This window comes from Dromiciops gliroides, chromosome 1 (genome assembly GCF_019393635.1).
Source record: "Dromiciops gliroides isolate mDroGli1 chromosome 1, mDroGli1.pri, whole genome shotgun sequence".
NCBI classification, from domain to species: Eukaryota; Metazoa; Chordata; class Mammalia; order Microbiotheria; family Microbiotheriidae; genus Dromiciops; species Dromiciops gliroides.
The window spans coordinates 490,499,075-490,517,086 of record NC_057861.1 but is presented as its reverse complement, the minus strand read 5'-3'; the positions used below and the strand labels follow the sequence as shown (position 1 = coordinate 490,517,086).

Genomic DNA, 18,012 nt, shown 5'->3' with positions numbered 1-18,012 from the left:
AAGTCTTGAAAAAACTGAATATCTGGGACTCATGACCAAAGACTTTGGACTTGGAATTTAGTGGGACTGTGCTATATAAGAACTGAGCTAAGCTGTGAGCCTAATCCTCTTCCCATCCCCAGAGACTGAAGTGGTACAAATGGGAATTAAGTCTCCTACCAGTTGGGGGTGGGGGAGCCTGTATATTTGTTCTTGTTATATCTTGGAAGTAAATATTCCTTTGTAAAAGCTAATCCAACTGTTAAGTGGTTAATTGGAATTGGTGTTCAAAGGACCCCCTAAAACTGAGAGAACACAATTAGTGGAGCCTGGAGTCTATGACAGGAACTGGACACACCCTTAAGGCTATCACAGAACCCTTCATCAGGGTTGACATGTAACATACATGGTCTTCAGGTAGTGGGGGCCAGACTAGTCACCGTTATATACAGTTATCTAAATATTATAAAACCAAGTTCAAGGCAGCTGGGCGGCACAGTGGATAAAGCACAGGCCCTGGATTGAGGAGGACCTGAGTTCACATCCAGCCTCAGACACTTGACAATAGCTGTGTGACCCTGGGCAAGTCACTTAACCCTCACTGCCCCGCAAAAAGACAAAACAAAACCAAAACAAACAAACAAACAAACAAAAAGTTCAAATACTACTTTGAAATCTACTTAAGGACTCCTGGTCTAGGGGAATGAGAGTTCAAATTAAAATCTTTGTCTTTCTGTATCATTTATTCTCCTTCCTTATCACTTTGGGCTGACTAAAAGCTACTACACTAAGAAATCTTACCAGGTAGGAATTGGGGAGGTGATGGGAAGAGAAGTCTTTATCTAGATGCTTACTTGCCCAAAGGCAGCCTCTGGAGCAGGTGCTGGATGAATCTACAGCTTTTCATTCCAAACTTTCCCTCTCCCAAACTTTATTGTCCATATAACAACACACAAACAATATTAGCTGCCATTATTATAGTTTCTAAATAAGGTATATGTGTGAGTATTATCTAAAATAATAAAATGACTTGCTCGTGTATGACATGGATAGAAAAATAATCTGAAATCTGGCCTATCCCTTACTTGTCTCCTAGAGCAGTATTAGGCTAGAATTATCTTTTATTATTATACTGAATTATCAGTAGTCTTATAATTATACTGAAAATATCAGTAGTCTGTGGGGCATAATACTTCAGGAAGACTAGGTTCAACAATACTTTTTTAAATTAAAAATTTTCCCTATCCTAAGCATTGCTTTAAACTTACCAAGTATCATGGTGTGGGGTGATTTGATTTGGAGGTTCTTGTCTGTAAATCCTTTGTAGAATGTTGTCTCTTCATCCTTAATAACTGATGTTAAAACACAAGGTGCGATTATTTTCATGGTGGACTTTCTGCAAATATTTATCATTAGCATCACAACCCATGACCAAATATACATAAAATAATGCTTCTCATTGCCTCTAAATATAAAATAAAATGCCTTTGCTTTTCTAAGGTGTCTCTGTGAGTGATCTTTCCATTTAGTTGCAACTTCATTCTTGTTTAAATTTTATTTTATTACTTTCCAGTTACATATTACATATAAGGATAGTTTTCAACATTTGTTTACACTGGATTTTTAGTTCCAAATTTTTCTTTTCTCCCCACCCTCCCTTCCCTTCCTCTTCCCCAAGATGGAAAGCAGTCTGATAAAGGTTGTATACGTACAGTCACATCAAACATATTTCTACATTAGTCATCTTGTGAAAGAAGAATGAGAGGGGGCGGCTAGGTGGCGCAGTGGATAAAGCACCGGCCCTGGATTCAGGAGGACCTGAGTTCAAATCCAGCCTCAGACACTTGACACTTACTAGCTGTGTGACCCTGGGCAAGTCACTTAACCCCCGTTGCCCCGCAAGAAAAAAAAAAGAAAAAGAAAAAAAAAAAGAAGAATGAGAGCACAAAGGAAAAACCTCAAACAAGAAGGAAAAAAAAAACCAGTCCAAAAATAGAAACAGTATAATTCAATCTGCATTTATAATTCACAGTTCTTTTTTCTGGACGGTGAGAACATTTTCTATCACAAGTTCTTTGAAACTCTTTTGGATTGTTGCACTGCTGAGAAGAGCCAAGTCTATCCCCATTGTTCATCACACAATGTTGCTGTCACTGTGTACAACGTTCTACTGGTTCTGCTCTTTTCAGTCAGCATCAATTCATGTAAGTCCTTTCAGGTTTCTCTGAACTCCTCCTGCTTATCGTTTCTCACAGCACAATAGTTGAGTTTTTTTGGTTGTTTTTTTTGTGTGTGAGGCAATTGGGGTTAAGTGACTTGCCCAGGGTCACACAGCTAGTAAGTGTTAAGTGTCTGAGGCCAGATTTGAACTCGGGTACTCCTGACTCCAGGGCCGGTGCTCTATCCACTGAGCCACCTAGCTGCCCCTCTCACAGCACAATAGTATTCCATTAAATTCATATACCACAATTTGTTCAGCCATTCCCCTATTGATGGGCATTCCCTCGATCTCCAGTTCTTTGCCACCACAAAGAGAGCTGCTATAAATATTTTTGTACATGTGGGTCCTTTTCCCTTTTTTGTGGTCTCTTTGGGGTACAGACCTAGCGCAACTTCATTCTTAATTATGTTTTATTTTTCAGCAAGAATGTCAAGATTGATACTGTATGAGATGATTATGGATTTGAGTCAGATTAAACTCTGAGAATGGGGTCTGGAAGATACCCAGCCCCGCCCCAGTATAGTTAGTTTAAAAGTGTATTGCTTGGGGCAGCTAGATGGTGCAGTGGATAAAGCACCGGCCCTGGATTCAGGAGTACCGGGGTACCTGAGTTCAAATCTGGCCTCAGACACTTAACATTTACTAGCTGTGTGACCCTGGGCAAGTCACTTAACCCCAATTGCCTCACCAAAAAAAAAAACAAAACCCACCATTAAAACATAAAACATAAATAAATAAATAGATAGATAAATAAAAATTAAAAAGTTTATTGCTTGTCAAATTCTCACTGTCTCCTTTGTTTTATTGCCAATTAATAGTATTTTTACTTCTGTTCAGTCTCCACACTTGTCAGCTATATCTTAGTTTTATCTGGAATCCATCATGTGTCAGAACCCCAGTCCCTGTTGAGTGGGTTGGGGAGTTTGCCCACCAATTCAATACTCAGGACTCAAGAAGAAAAGACGGGGCTCAGCACAGGATGCAGCAATTAAGTTGAGACCAGATGTTAAGTGACATGTCTCTTTTTCTCAGAGCAGAATCCCCTTGACCCTAGGGTCCTAACAGTGGATTATTCTTTTATTCTTTATTCTATTTCTTTGATTTCCCAACATAGCTGAAGATAAATTTTAACCCTGTCATCCTTCTAAAATTAACAAGACTACAAAACAATGCTGAAACACCTGAGTGACTTCCTGTTATTCAAGTTGAATATCTTTAGAGATAGGAGAGATAGGGGCCTGGAGAGGGGAGTCAGTGGGAACTGTGAGATCTGAAACATCTGAACATCTGACTGTCACTCCCCCCACCCCTTCCCTCTTCCTTCAGTTTGACCTTGTTCCCCCTCCCCTTTTCCCCCTTGTTCCTGGAACATGTATGCATGTCTCCATACATTGATCACGAGCTAAACATGCACCCTGGGTGAGACAGGATTGGGTGTTAGATTGTGAGCTCACCCTAGTGTGCGTGGGGACTTCCCCTATAAAAGGTCAAGGCATGTATTAGCTATTGCGACTCAGGCATTGAGTTTGCCCATTCCTGTGGTAATGTAATAAATCTGTCTCTGCTTGCCTTGGTGGTCTCCTCGAGTTATTTGGGTAAACTGAGGCAGTTTGCCCCAAACAATACCATTCAGGTTCTCCAGCAATATGTCTACCATCTTGCCAGTTACCAAGGCTCCTAACCTAAGTGTCATCCTTGACTCTTCACTCTCTGAACTCTTCCCCCTATATCAAATCATCTCTTTAATAATCCAACCTAGAATTTTGCCTGGACAAATTCACTGGCCTAAAGTCTGCAGGCACTTTATCCTTTCCTTTATTAAAACCAGTATACATAATCCCTTGAATTCCAGCAGTGCCTCTCCTGTTATCCAAGAAACAGTGACTCAGAAATTGCTTCTGTTAATTCATAGGATCATAGATGCTTAGCTGGAAGAGACCTCAGAGGCCATCTATTCTAAACCCCTTATTTTGTAGATAAAGACTCAACCCCTCTTAATTCTAGTGCTTTTCCTCTGTTAATTATTTACCAATTCTCCTGTATAGAGCTCCTTTGTATATATGGGCTGGCATGGTGTCTCCCCTTTTAGACTGTAAATTCCTTGAGGGCTCCTTGTCTTTTGCCACCTTTTGTCTCCCCAGTGACTGGCACATGGTAAGCACTTAATAAATGTTTTTTGATTGACCAGGGTTTAGAGATGAAAGGGACTTGCTTTTATCTAGTCTAGTGGTTGTCACATATTTTTTTGCTTAAAACACAGTATTGTTTGCTGAGAGGAATTAAGGTACATAGAACATGATAGGTGACAACAAATAAGGGTTATTAGTAGTTGGGCCTGTAGACCTATTACATGGGTCTTGAGATTCTCTTGACTCACCTTCCCTTCCAACACTTCCTCTTTCTTTACTTTGCCAGAGCTCCCAACAGAGGAGGTCACTTTTTGCCTGACCAAGCTGGGAAGAGCAGACAGCAAACCTGTTAGTTTTGTTTGTGCTCAGACAGTTCATAATATTAATTATAAACTCTCAAGGAGCAGGAAAAGATAACATGTTCACTCAAAGAAAAAAAAAAGCATTCCTGGTAGAAAGCAGAAGTGAAGAAAAGGTCTAACCAAAGTGCTTATAAGAGAGATTTGAAAGAGAGGTCACTCAGTATTTGCTCCTTTTCTGTTGATATGGGGGGAACTGGGGAACGGGATGGGTTAGGGGTTGGGGTTCCTCTTTAAAGAATTACACCCTCGGGGCAGCTAGGTGGCGCAGTGGATAAAGCACTGGCCTTGGATTCAGGAGTACCCGAGTTCAAATCTGGCCTCAGACACTTGACACTTACTAGCTGTGTGACCCTGGGCAAGTCACTTAACCCCCATTGCCCCGCAAAAAAAAAAAAAAACAAAACAAACAAAAAAAAGAATTACACCCTCTTGCACACAAAAGTAGTTAGAATCAGGTGGTAGTTTATTGAGGAACAAGGGAAGGGAAGGGTGGGGGGAGGGAAACCATGATAGAAATCCTTGGACTTTTTCATGGGGAGATTGGCATAAAGCACATGGCTCAGAGGTACCAAATCTCCTCGAACAGGAGACTGGAAGGTACTTTTATAGAGGCCTGATGGGGGTGGACCATCTGCCCGTGAAAAGTTCCTTTAGTGAGAGAGGACCATCCCCTACTGGTGGTAGCTGGGGGAATTGGGTGAGGAGTGGAGGACCATCCCCCACTGGTAGTGACTAGAGGAATTGGGTTAGGGGTGGCTACGGATCCCACTCCAGAACACAAAGGCCGCAGTCACACCCAAATTTATCTCCCCAGGGTAAGGGAGACCAGAATGAAGAGTAAGATTCCAAAGCTAGCTCAGTCCAATTTGGTTCAGCTTATCTCTCTAGGTGTTATCTGTCCTCTGGTTTAGTTTCTCAAGGAGAAGATTCCTTGGTGTGCCCCAGAGAACTTCTGGGGTGCTCTGCACCCCATGACATTCCCCACTTCTCTATATGTAAGGAAAGGAGACAAAGATTCTTCTGAAACTGCTTCATGCTGACCGGGGGTCAAAGAAATCACGGGCGCAAGGGACGGGGAGGGGAGAGAAGTGGAGAAGGCCTGGAATGCACGGAGTTGTGAGGGGCCCAGAGAGTCCAGAGGCAACAAGTAGGCACAGTGTCATGAATCCTTGAGCCTAGATGGAACAGACTTAAACAAAAAAATTAAAACTGACCAGAGCAAAAAGGAAAAGGGACTTTATCAGATCAGGAGTCAAGTGGGACCTTTTTTTTGCAGGACAGGGTGTGGCCTGCTTTACCAGAGTTAAGTAATCAAATCAAGCCTAATTCTGTGATAGGTAGTGTCTGTCTACATTTAGGGTCCCTTTATCCTATCCCCACTTTGTGCCTTGATTGCATGCTAGGACCTGAACCAGAGAATAAGACAGAGGTCGCCCCAAAACCATTCCTAGGCTTGCCTCCTATGTCCAGAGTGGCCATAGGCCTGACACGATGCTGGCCAGGAGAGCAAGCTGCAGAGCAGATCTCTTGGGTGCTGCCCTGAGGACAAAGAGGTAGGAGAGCTGACCTCACCTTCGTGCGGCATCCCCCACTTCTGTGTCCCGGTTTACTGCAGCTGCCAGAATGTCGGCCAGCCAGAGTTCTGCTGGTAGCAGATGTGGTGATGGCTGCTGCTATTATATAAGCTTGGTCTATGGAGTGGGCACAAGCCATCTTTTCTCTCTCTTTGGCTACGGCAAGGTCCCTGTTATTAAAAATCTTAAAAGCAATATCAAGGAGTTGTGAGGATGGGATCTGGGGACCCCAGTCTAACTTCTGGAGTTCTCTCCTAATGTCAGGAGCAGACTGGCTGATAAAATGAATATTGAGGACAGTTATTCCTACATCTCTTTGGGGGTCTAGGTTAGTATATTTGTTCGGAGAGTCTGCTAAGCGGCTCATGAAGACGGCAGGATTTTCATCAGACCCCTGTGTTATCTCCCTCACCTTTCCATAATTGACTTGTTTCTTAACCCCCCTTCTCATTCCCTCAACTAGGCAAGTGACCATGTGATTTCTAGGAGCCCTGTCTTCCCTGTTATCATAGTTCCATCTCTGTGAGAAATGGGCGGTTGTCTCCTCTAAATATGGATATAACAGTCAGTCATACTCCCCAGACCTGTTTGTAGGACAAAGGTCTTAGATCCCCTCCTTCCCCCTCAGGTTAGCAAGGTCACATGGTTCAAGGAGCCCTGGTCTCAATTAGGTCCTCTCCAGAGTTCTGTCCATATAAGGAAGTATAAGGTCCACTCCTGAGTTATGCCCATACAAGGAAGAGGGGTGGGAATACTGCGTTCTGATTAGCTAGTTTTTGCTCGTAGATTGTAACCCTGACCAGTGATGAAAAAGGGGAAGGTCCATTCGCGTTAGGGACTAGGATATAAAACAGGGCCTGCGAGCCCCCTTTTCTGGGCACCCAATAGCTGCACACTAGGGTGCCTCCTTCTCATGAGAAGAAAATAAAGCCTTTGTCACCTCCCTGCTGAGTTCCTGAGAATTATTGAGAAGAGGATGAGTTTTTCCCTCACAATCTCGGTTCTATGACTGGGACAGCTGTAAATCCAGGGACACCAACCCAATTTCCAACCTGCGAGTGTTCATCCCCAACTTGTACTGCCAGGTCCCAAATTTGTTTTTTCTCGTCAGGGGTACAACAGCTGGCAAGAATAATTTGCAAATCGGTCCAGGAAAGGTCAAACTCCAGTGTCACAGACTTAAAGCCATCTATAAACTTTGTGGGGTTCTCTGTAGTCACCCCTCACCCAATTCCTTTAGTCACTACCAGTGGGGGATGGTCCTCCACTCCTCACCCAATTCCCCCAGCTACCACCAGTGGGGGATGGTCCACCTTCACTAAAGGAACTTTCCACAGGCAGATGATCCACCCCCATCAGGCCTCTATAAAAGTACTTTCCAGTCTCCTGTTTGAGGAGATTTGGTACCTCTGAGCCATGTGCTTTATGCCAATCTCCCCATGAAAAAGTCCAAGGCTTTCTATCATGGTTTTCCTCCGCCCACCCTTCCCTTCCCTTGCTCCTAAATAAACTACCACCTTATTCTAACTACTTTTGTGTGCAAGAGGGTGTAATTCTTTAAAGAGGAATTCCCAAGAACCCCATACCCTAACCCCAACCTGTACCCCATTTCCCCCCATTACACTGTTTTCTGTTTAAAATATTCCCTATTTAACATTATTTTTCAAGTCTCCTGAGTTTTTATTTGGGGGCAAAGCCCTGCATAATTAAATTCTCTATCTAAATAGTGTTTAACTCCAGGAAAGATCCATGGTCTTAGTGTCATCTTGTTGATTTCCACTCTTCCATGAAAGCCAAAAGAAGTGCACAGGCTGAAACAAAAGGAAAAAGAAAAGGCAGAGGTCCAAATACCCTGAATAAGCTCACCACAAAAACAGAGAGATGGAATACCACACCCTGGGTCACACCAGCTGGGAGTTATCGCCCAAGGGAGATCTATCCCGGCTAGCCTGTCTGATCCAGAAATTTTATCTCTACAATCCAATATAGGACTTTTACTACCATTTTACTTCTCCCAGACAATGGGCATTCTATATTTTGTTATTAATCAAATGAATCAGCAAAGTCCAAATGAGGCAAAATGCAGTTTGTTACCTGCTCTTCCTAGCAGCTCTTCCATAAGCAATATTCAAGACCAATTGCTTCCTTTGTAATTCCATGTAGAACTTATATAAGACAAATCACTCCTACTTTTTTGATGGGGGAAAAAATCCAACAGAACTGGAAGTCAGAAAAAGTCTATAAGAGAAGTTATTGACCTTTAACCTGGAAATTAAGGAAACAATATAGGAGAAAATAAGGTCTTTAATCAGGGAAGAGGAACTATAGCTTGTGGGTCGTAAAACAACATGCTAGGAATAGCCAAAGATGGGAACCAAGGACTGGGTTTTTATGGGGTAACAGAACTACGGGAACTAAGAGACTGCCCTTGAGTTGAGTAGAAGCCGCTCAACTCTCAATAGAAACTACTTAACGTATATGGATCCTTTTACATAATAACATAAAGTCCAAGGAGTAAGGTGGGGAATCACTGGGAGGGGATAGTCAGTTCTTAGTAAATTTGTGGTTATTACCTTTTTGTGTGTCTTCGACCCCTTTGGCAGTCTGCTGAAGCTTATGGATCCCCTCTCAGAATTAAAAAAAAAATCATAATTGCAGGAAATGCTAAATTTCATTGAGAGGCTAGTCAAAATAAATAATATCCCCCCATCCAAGTTCACAGACATCTGAAATTCATGAACAACATCCTTGCGGTTCCATGGTCCTAGAGAGTATGGTTACCATCGTACTTTGTTCTCTTTGGTCTGTACTTTAAACAATTCGCACATCTCGGCCCTCCATTGCTCTCGTTCTCTAGCTCAGTAGCGGAATGTATACTTTCCATATTGTACTAAGGTAAGGTCTTATTCCATACAAGCCCAACACTCCCCGCCCTCCCTACACTCCTCCCACCTCCACTCTCAGCATCCCTGCTCATTCCTTCTCTTTTACTTTTTCTATGAAACTTCCTAAGTTCCTTCTACCCCCTTGCCTTCTCTCCGTCCCCATGCTCGTCTCTCAGGCCCACTACCCCACTCCTTCCTTCAGGCCGTCTAGGCTCCCCCCTTGCCCCTCGTGGGCCCTCCTCCTTCTTCATCCTTGTGCCCTCCCCCTCCATCCTCCTCTTCCCTCCCACGTTCCCTCCGCTCCCCTTCCAGGCTCCTTCGTTTCCCCGTCCTCCTTGGAGCCCCTCCTAGTCCCGTTCCCCTTCCCCTTCCCCTACCCAAGTACCCTCCTAGCCCCCTTTCCTCCCTGCCCCCTGCCAGCCTCGTGGACTGGCTCGCACGGGCGCTGGGGGCGGGGTCCTCTGGGGCCCTGGCCCCGCCCCCGGGTCTCCGGGAGCGGAGCGGGCGCCACTCACGCACACGGAGCCGCCATTTTGCTGCGAGAGTCGCCAACAGGGGACCCGGTGCTTTCTCGTTTGGGTGGCGGCGGCTCCAGTGGCGACTGGCGGCGGCAGCTGCTGGGAGCTGGGCCGGCTCGGGGCGCGGCGGGAGGCTCGGCTCAGCGGAGGCAGTGCTGGGAGGAGCGGCCCGGCGGACAGGTGACTGGCTGGGTACCGGGACAGGTGCGGGGCCGGGGCGCTCCCTCCCCAGCCGTGACTGATCCCATCTCCCCGGGCGGCTGGGCCGGGGCAGAGCTTGCTCCGGGCTCTCGGTTCACTGGGAATTGGAACTAAGAAGAGGAAAGGAGTGTGTGTGTGTGGGGGGGTCCTCTCTGACCAGGAAAGATGGAGGGAATGTCTTTTTACTAGAGGCGGCGGTTCTCCCAGTTTCTAGAGAATGTGGGTAGGGGTCCCCAAGGCAGGGATGCCCCACCCCCTGCATCTCCTAGAATAGTAATAGCTAGTATTTTTATGGCCCATTCAGCATTTTCCCTGGGGGCTGAGTGGTGGTGGGGGGTGTCTTGGTCCCCTGCGCTCCCCTCCCCCCGATACTCTAGAGGTGATAGGTACACCTTTATCGTGGAATTGGGGCTAATTTTTTTTTAGAAGATAAATTCCTGGAGGGTAAGGGATTTGACTTACTTTTGTATTTTGTATCCCCAGGCCCTGCTAGCTCTTAATAAATACTTGTTGACTGATTGGAAGGTTCTACATTTGGGATTTCTAATCTTTTTATGTTATAATGCTTTTAAATGCGTAAAATAAAGTAGTATTACAAAGACCCTTTAAGGTTTGCAAAACACGATACAAGTTATCTCATTTGATCCTCACAACCACCCTGGGAGGTCGGTACAGTTGTTACCCCTATTTTTACAGATGAGGACCTCATTTGACTTACCTAGTCACACACCTTGTGTGTGAGGCCAAATTTGAAGCCAAGTCTTCCTGACTTCAAGTCCAGTGCTCTGTGGACTGGGCTACTTTAGCTGCTTTGAAACCTAAGCTGTATCGAAATCGTTATAAAAATATTTTGCAGGACCTCAGGTTCTAAGTAATACCACGGCAGTTCGAAGTCTTAAGATATACTCCCTGAGCCCAGATTTACCATTTCACCCTTTTTCCTTCCCTCGAGATAGGGCAGGTAGGTGGCGCAGCGTATAGAATGGCCAGGAAGACTCCTCCTTCCTCTTCCTGAGTTCTGGGCCAATCACTTAACCCTCCTTGCCTCAGTTTCCTCGTCTGTAAAATAAGTTGGAGAAGGAAATGGTAAACCACTCCAGCATCTCTGCCAAGAAAGTCCCAGATAGGGTCCTTCATGACTGAACAGTACTTCTTTCTAGCAGTCTAAAGGGTCGTTTAGAGCAGGGCTTCTTAAACTTTTTCCACTCTCAACCCCTTTTTGCCTGAGAAATTGTTACATGACTCCAGGTATATAGGTATATAAAATAGATAACGTAATACATAAAATAACCTTTTACTGTTGCCAAATTTTTCTTGATCCCCACATTCAGTTATACAATATGGGGTCAAGAACCAGTTTAAGAAACTAGGATTTAGAGTATTAATGGCCTACTTAAAATTTCTCTCTTGTGGGCTCCCTGAGTGAAAACTTCTCAAGGGAACTGTCCATGAAATGTGAGGCATGGGGAAAATTATATGATGTTGATAAATGACCTAGACTGTCTTCATTTTGCTGTAATTTTTTTTTCTTAAGTTTAGCTCAGGCCTCTCAATTAGTGAATCAGCTAGGAGGCAAGGGCTGAAAACAAACAAGAACAGTTCTACTGTTAATTCTCAGGCCTAACCAGTAATGGCATTTTATGTTAACCAGAAGAAAAATGTTTTTATTTTCCTCTTTTTAAAAAAAAATTTTCCTCTTAACACTGTTTCCTTGCATCATTTGGATGGGATTCATGATAATAGTTGTTATGGCCAAAGAATTCACCAAATGGCCAGTTTGCTGGAAATGAGCTGCTCTGTACTTAACTAGGCAGGTACTTAGCAATCATAATCAGTTACCTCGACTGTGTTTGAAGCCTTTCCAACATGGTAGAAACTGCCACAGACTGTTCTTCAATGAGAACCCAGTAATTGGGATAGGACTTTGTGAAGGAAGTTTCATAATAGTAATAATAACAACAATAATAGTTATATTTAGCAAACAAGCATTTTACAAAATATTTTCTTTACTGTGAAGTGGGTAGTGCAACTGTCTTCCATGTTGTGTGATTACTTAAGTGGTCACACAAATATTGGAACTATAATTCAAACCCAGTTCAAGTCTAGCATTTTTTGCACAATGTTTTGTTATGGATTTTGATTCTAGAAATTCTTTACTCTTAAATTACTTTAAAATGATTTTATTAAGTTTTTATATTGTTAGAAAATTTAGTTAAGTGCCTGCTTAGTGTATTCCAGGCACTGTCAGGCTCCAGAGATGAGACAAAAAATAAGAAATAATTTCTTACTACAAGGAATTTACATTGTATCAGGGAAACAACACATATAGAGAGAGAAAGAGAAAGAGAGAGAGACAGGGACAGTGTGCTAGCTAAGCACACAGCTGGAGAAGATTAGGAAAAACCTCTTGTAGAAGCTGGCACTTGAGCTGAGCTTTGATAGAAACTAGGGATTATTTCCCTCCTTTTTTTTTTTTTATGTGAGGCAATTGGGGTTAAGTGACTTGCCCAGGGTCACACAGCTAGTAAGTGTTAAGTGTCCGAGGCTGGATTTGAACTCAGGTAGTCCTGACTCCAGGGCCAGCGCTCTATCTACTGCGCCACCTAGCTGCCCCCCCTCCTTTTCTTTTTTACTGATGGCTTTTTTTTAAAAATATCATTACATTTTAGAATATGATCCTTCTCCCATGAGTCACATTTCTTTTAAATTAAATTTTTATTTTTATTATGAAGTTAGTAAACATAAGCAAAGTTGAACATTTCAGTATACAAAGAACAAAAAAAAGAATTGTATATGAAATTGAACTTCTGTTTTTTATACTCTGCTTTTTCATACTATGCAGGTTTTGGGGAGGGGATAATTCAAATTTAACATTGTAATTCCCATACTGTTCTGCTTGTTGGTGTTTCTTCTTTTTTTTTTTGTGGGGCAATGGGGGTTAAGTGACTTGCCCAGGGTCACACAGCTAGTAAGTGTCAAGTGTCCAAGACTGGATTTGAACTCAGGTTCTCCTGAATCCAGGGCCGGTGCTTTATCTTGGTGTTTTCTTCTAAATGAATTTCTGCTTATTTTTTTTTTAAATGATTCATGGAGGGGCAGCTAGGTGGCACAGTGGATAGAGCACCCACCCTGGAGTCAGGAGGACCTGAGTTCACATCCGGCCTCAGACACTTAACACTTACTAGCTGTGTGACCTTGGACAAGTCACTTAACCCCAATTGCCTCACTTAAAAATAATAATAATAATAATAAATGATTCATGGATGCTCTTTTCCATCTTTTCTCCCTTGATCACTCCCCCACAAAATAAAGCCCCTCCCATTATAACATAAGCATTGTCATTCAAAACAAATACATATATTGGTTGTGTCTGAAAACGAACCTCTCTCCAATCCATTGCAAATGCCAAACTGTGAGAAGCATGATTTGTCATCATTCTTTGGGGGTAGGAAGTGGTCATTTTGTTGACCATAGTTCTTAAGTCTTTTAGTTGTTATTTATAGTGTTGTACTTCTTGTATGAATTGATCTCCTGGTTCTTGAGTCATCCCTTATAACAGATTTAAAAAGAAAAACAACAAAGCAGTTTGGCAAAATTAATCAATATATTGACCCTGTGTGACAGTTATATGTAACATTTCACACCCATATGACCCTCCTCATCCCCAGGAAAAGGAGTCACATTTTCTCAGCTCTTTTCCAAGACAAACCTTAGTTATTACCATTAAATAGTGCTTAGTTTTGGTTTTTTATTCTATTTACATTGTTATAGTCTTGTATAGTTTTCCTGGTTCTACTTCACTCTGCATTAGTTTATGTCTTTTCATGCTTCTCTGAACTCTTAGTATACAGTGATTCTTTTGACCCAGTAGTATTACATTACATCTTTGTATCTCAATTTGTTTAACCATTTCCTGATTGATAGTCAAATGCTTTGTTTCTAGCACTTTGCTATCACAAAAAGTGATAATAGCCTTTGGGTACCAAGAATCAAGAACCCAGCTATGATTATTATATGAGAGACTTTTCTGTCATTGACCTTTGGGTATATGCCTAGAAATGGGATCCCTGGGTCAGAAGATATGGTCAATTTAGTGACCTTTTAAAAAAATTAATTCATAATTACTTCCCAGAATGGTTGGGCTAATTCATAGCTCCACCAACAGCTTATGAGTACATTGTGAGCTAGAGATTCTAAGAGGTAAAGTTGAAGAATGGAGAGAACGCATTCTAGGAGATTGAATGTTCTATATGAGATAGGTAGGCTATTAAAAATACTGTAATGGTAGTCTGGAGCAAGATTATGAAGGGCTATAAGTGCTTAACAGGAGTTTGTATTTTAGTCTAAAAGTAGTAAAGGAACCACTGCAACATTTTCAGCAGAGGGAGTGATGTGGTGATACTTGAGCTTTGGGAATTTTACTGACAACTGTTCGTGTGGAAGATGGATTGGAGAAGCAGGAGACAATGTAGTTCCCTACATCCTACAGCCAGTTAGGAAGCTGTTGAAATGGTCCAACTTAGGGATGATGAGGATCTGGGCTACTGGTGCCTGTGTGAGTATAATGGAAACAGGGTACAGTGAAAAAAAGGGTTGGATTTGGTATTTATTTTTTAATTAAATTTTTTTTTTGGTGAGGCAATTGGGGTTAAGTGACTTGCCCAGGGTCACACAGCTAGTAAGTGTTAAGTGTCTGAGGCCAGATTTGAACTCAGGTCCTCCTGACTCCAGGGCCGGTGCTTTATCCACTGCGCCATCTAGCTGCCCCTGATTTGGTATTTATTGACAGTCTAGGAACACATTTCAGCTCTGACCCTTATATCTGTGTGACCTTGGGCAAGTAACTTAACCTCTTTGGGTCTCAGTTTCTTCATCTGTAAAATGAGAGGGTAGGATTAAATGACTTCACCTTCCAGGTCTAAGTTATAACCAAGGATAGTGGTACCTACTATAGAAAAAGACATGTAATTTGTGGGGAAAGCTGGAGGTGAACTGATTCTGTTTTTGTGTTACATGTTGAATTTGAGATAACTATGGGACAATTAAGTTTAAAGATATCAAAAGGCAATTTGATGTGGATCTCAGGGAGAGGGACTGGATGTAGGGATATAGCAAAGTTATCTGCAGAGAACCCAAAAGAACTGTTGAGATTACCAAAAAAAAGGTGAAGAGAGAGAAGATCAATGAGTTCTGGACAGAATCTTGGAGTACAACCACTGTTAGGTGATGGATTATGAATGTTGATCTGAAAGAGATGAAGAACTAAGTGGCTAGAAAGGTAGGAGTACCAAGCCAGAGTGCTATAATGAAAATGCAGAAAAGAAAGAATATTTAGGATGAAGATGATGAACAGCATTAAATGCTGTGGAGAAGTCAAGAAGGATGAAGATAGAGAAAAGGCCATTGAATTTGGCCAATATTAGTTTGTAGAAAGCAGTTTCATTTGAGTGATCAGGTCAGAAGTCTGATTAAATAAAAGAGTTTGGAAGTGGGAACTAAGTAGAGTCAAAGAGTAGAAATAGATTTTTGAGAAGTTTATGTAGAGGAGGAGAGGTAGGAACAATAATTTGAGGGGGATGGGATGGTAGAATCAAAGGTGTGGGGTTTTTTGGGTGGGACAGTGGGGGGTTAAGTGACTTGCCCAGGGTCACACAGCTAGTACGTGTCAAGTGTCTGAGGCCAAATTTGAACTCAGGTCCTCCTGAATCCAGGGCCTGTGCTTTATCCACTGCGCCATCTAGCTGCCCCAAAGGTGGGGTTTTTTTTGAGGCTGGGGAAATTAATATGATTTAGGAAAAGAATATAACTTTAAGAGAAGATTGGGAGTGCGGACAGGAGGTAAGGTAATCTACTGAAGAGATAGGAGGGGATCAAAGGTACAAGTTGAGAGATTGACAATAGACCAGTTTGGGTGGAGCATAGAGTATGTGGAGGAGAGTAATGTTATTTCTTCCCACCCTCCCTCATATTGTCCATTCTACATCCGTACCATCTCTCATATTTCAATTCATATAACCTCTGGTCCTTACCAGTTCTGTTCTAGATTTCTTGTTTTTTTTTTTTTTGTTTGTTTGTTTGTTTGTTTCTTTGGTTTTTGTGGAGCAGTGGGGGTTAAGTGACTTGCCCAGGTCACATAGCTAGTAAGTGTCAAGTGTCTGAGGCCGGATTTGAACTCAGGTCCTCCTGAATCCAGGGCCAGTGCTTTATCCACTGTGCCACCTAGCTGCCCCCTGTTCTAGATTTCTTGTCCCTTTGCTTGGTGTAGTGAAAAGAGCACTGGCTCTGGAGTCAAGATGACTTGTGTTCAAATTCCACTTTGAGGGCAGTTACAAACCTGGAAGACTTGAAAGAATGGTAGTGACTTTGACAGAAATAAGGAAGTTTAGAAGAGGATGGGTTTATGGGGAAAGATAGTAAGTTCTGTTTTGGATATTTGGATGAGTTTGAGATGTCTCTGGGACATCCAGTTTGAAATGTCCAATAGGCTATTGTTGAAGAGGGATTGAAGTTCCTGGAGAGATTGGGCAGGTATATATAGATCAGTGAGTCATCTACATTGAGAGGTTACCAGGAGAGAATATTGAGAGAGAAGGGGGCCCAGGACAGGGCTACCTTGTATTCATTTTGTATATATTCTCTATGTACTTTTGAGTACATATAAAGAGAACCAGGAGAACAATTTACATAATGACTTACATGTTTTCCCATTAGAATTTTCTTTTTGGTGGGGCAATTGGGGTTAAGTGACTTGCCCAGGGTCACACAGCAATACGTGTTAAGTGTCTGAGGTCAGATTTGAACTCAGGTCCTCCTGAATCCAGGGCTGGTGCTCTATCCACTGCCCCACCTAGCTACCTCTCCCATTAGCATTTTTTTTTTTTAATGAGGCAATTGGGGTTAAGTGACTTGCCCAGGGTCACACAGCTAGTAAGTGTTAGGTGTCTGAGGCTGGATTTGAACTCAGGTACTACTGACTCCAGGGCCGGTGCTCTATCCACTGCGCCACCTAGCTGCCCCTCCCATTAGAATTTAAATTCTTTGACCATAGAGACTAGATTTTATCTGTTCTATTGATTAGTACAGTGTATGAAACATAATATATAGTTAGCACTTAATTGTTAGCTGATTAATTCCAGTCACCCAGCTTTACAACCTAGATTTTTTTTAAGAACTTAGCAAACTTCAATGAATATGAACATTTCTGAATATAAAGAACAGAACAGAAAAAAGGACTGCATATGAAACTGAATCTATTTTTTACAGCTTATTTTTTTAAGTATATATTTAACTTGAATGTTAAAGGTATATATAAATAAGAGGCAGCATGGTGAAATGGATAGAGTGTCCCCTAGGGCTCTCTTCTGGATCTTCCTCTTCTCCCTTTACTATTTCACTTAGTGATCTCATCAGTTCCCATGTTTTCAATTATCATCTGTATGCTTATGATTCTCAGATCTATATGTATCCAGCTCTAACTCCTCTCCTAAAATCTACTCTCCCATCTTCAGCTGCTTAGTGGACATCTCAGCCTGGAGAGCACTATAGATATATTACTAATAATATATCCTACTAATTCTGTCAGAAACTGAACTCATCTTTCCCCCCAAATCCTCCTCCCTTCTGAACTTCCCTATAACTAAAAAAACAAAACAAACTGTATTGCTCTTGACAGAAGTAGGGAAATTTACAAGAGAGGTAGGTTTGGAGAGAAAGATAACAAATTCTCTTTCAGATTTGTTAAGTTCTGGATGCCATGGGGAAATCCAGTTCAAAATGTCTAATTGGCAGTTGGGAATGAGGGAATGTATTTCAGAAACAAGACTAGAGCTATACATATAGATTGGGAAATGTTCTCCATAGAAATAATAATTAAAGCTGATGGGAGAATCAAGAGAGAAGAGAAGGGGATGACCTGTACAGAGCCTTCAGGTACATCCATAGTTGAGATCAGGCAGGCAGAATTCATTAAGGGCATGTTATGTGCTGGGCATTGGGGGATAAAAGAAGGGCAAAAGACAATCTCTAATCTCAAGGAGTTCACAGTCTAATGGGTCTAGCTCATAGTATGCAAACAGCTGTGTACAAACAATATCTATAAGGGATAAATTGGTGATGATCAACAGAGGGAATGCACTAACATTAA

The 18,012-nt window shown here is 42.2% G+C and overlaps 1 protein-coding gene across 1 annotated transcript in view; it reads left to right on the top strand.

Annotated features, from left to right (window-relative positions):
• The first annotated feature begins 9,467 nt into the window (after positions 1–9,467).
• Positions 9,468–18,012, top strand: part of PRPSAP2 (phosphoribosyl pyrophosphate synthetase associated protein 2) — a 65,992-nt gene continuing 57,447 nt past the window's right edge. The window contains exon 1 of the mRNA XM_043972419.1: positions 9,468–9,848. The gene's annotated coding sequence lies outside the window, so the exon portion shown is untranslated. The remainder of the gene's footprint in view (positions 9,849–18,012) is intronic.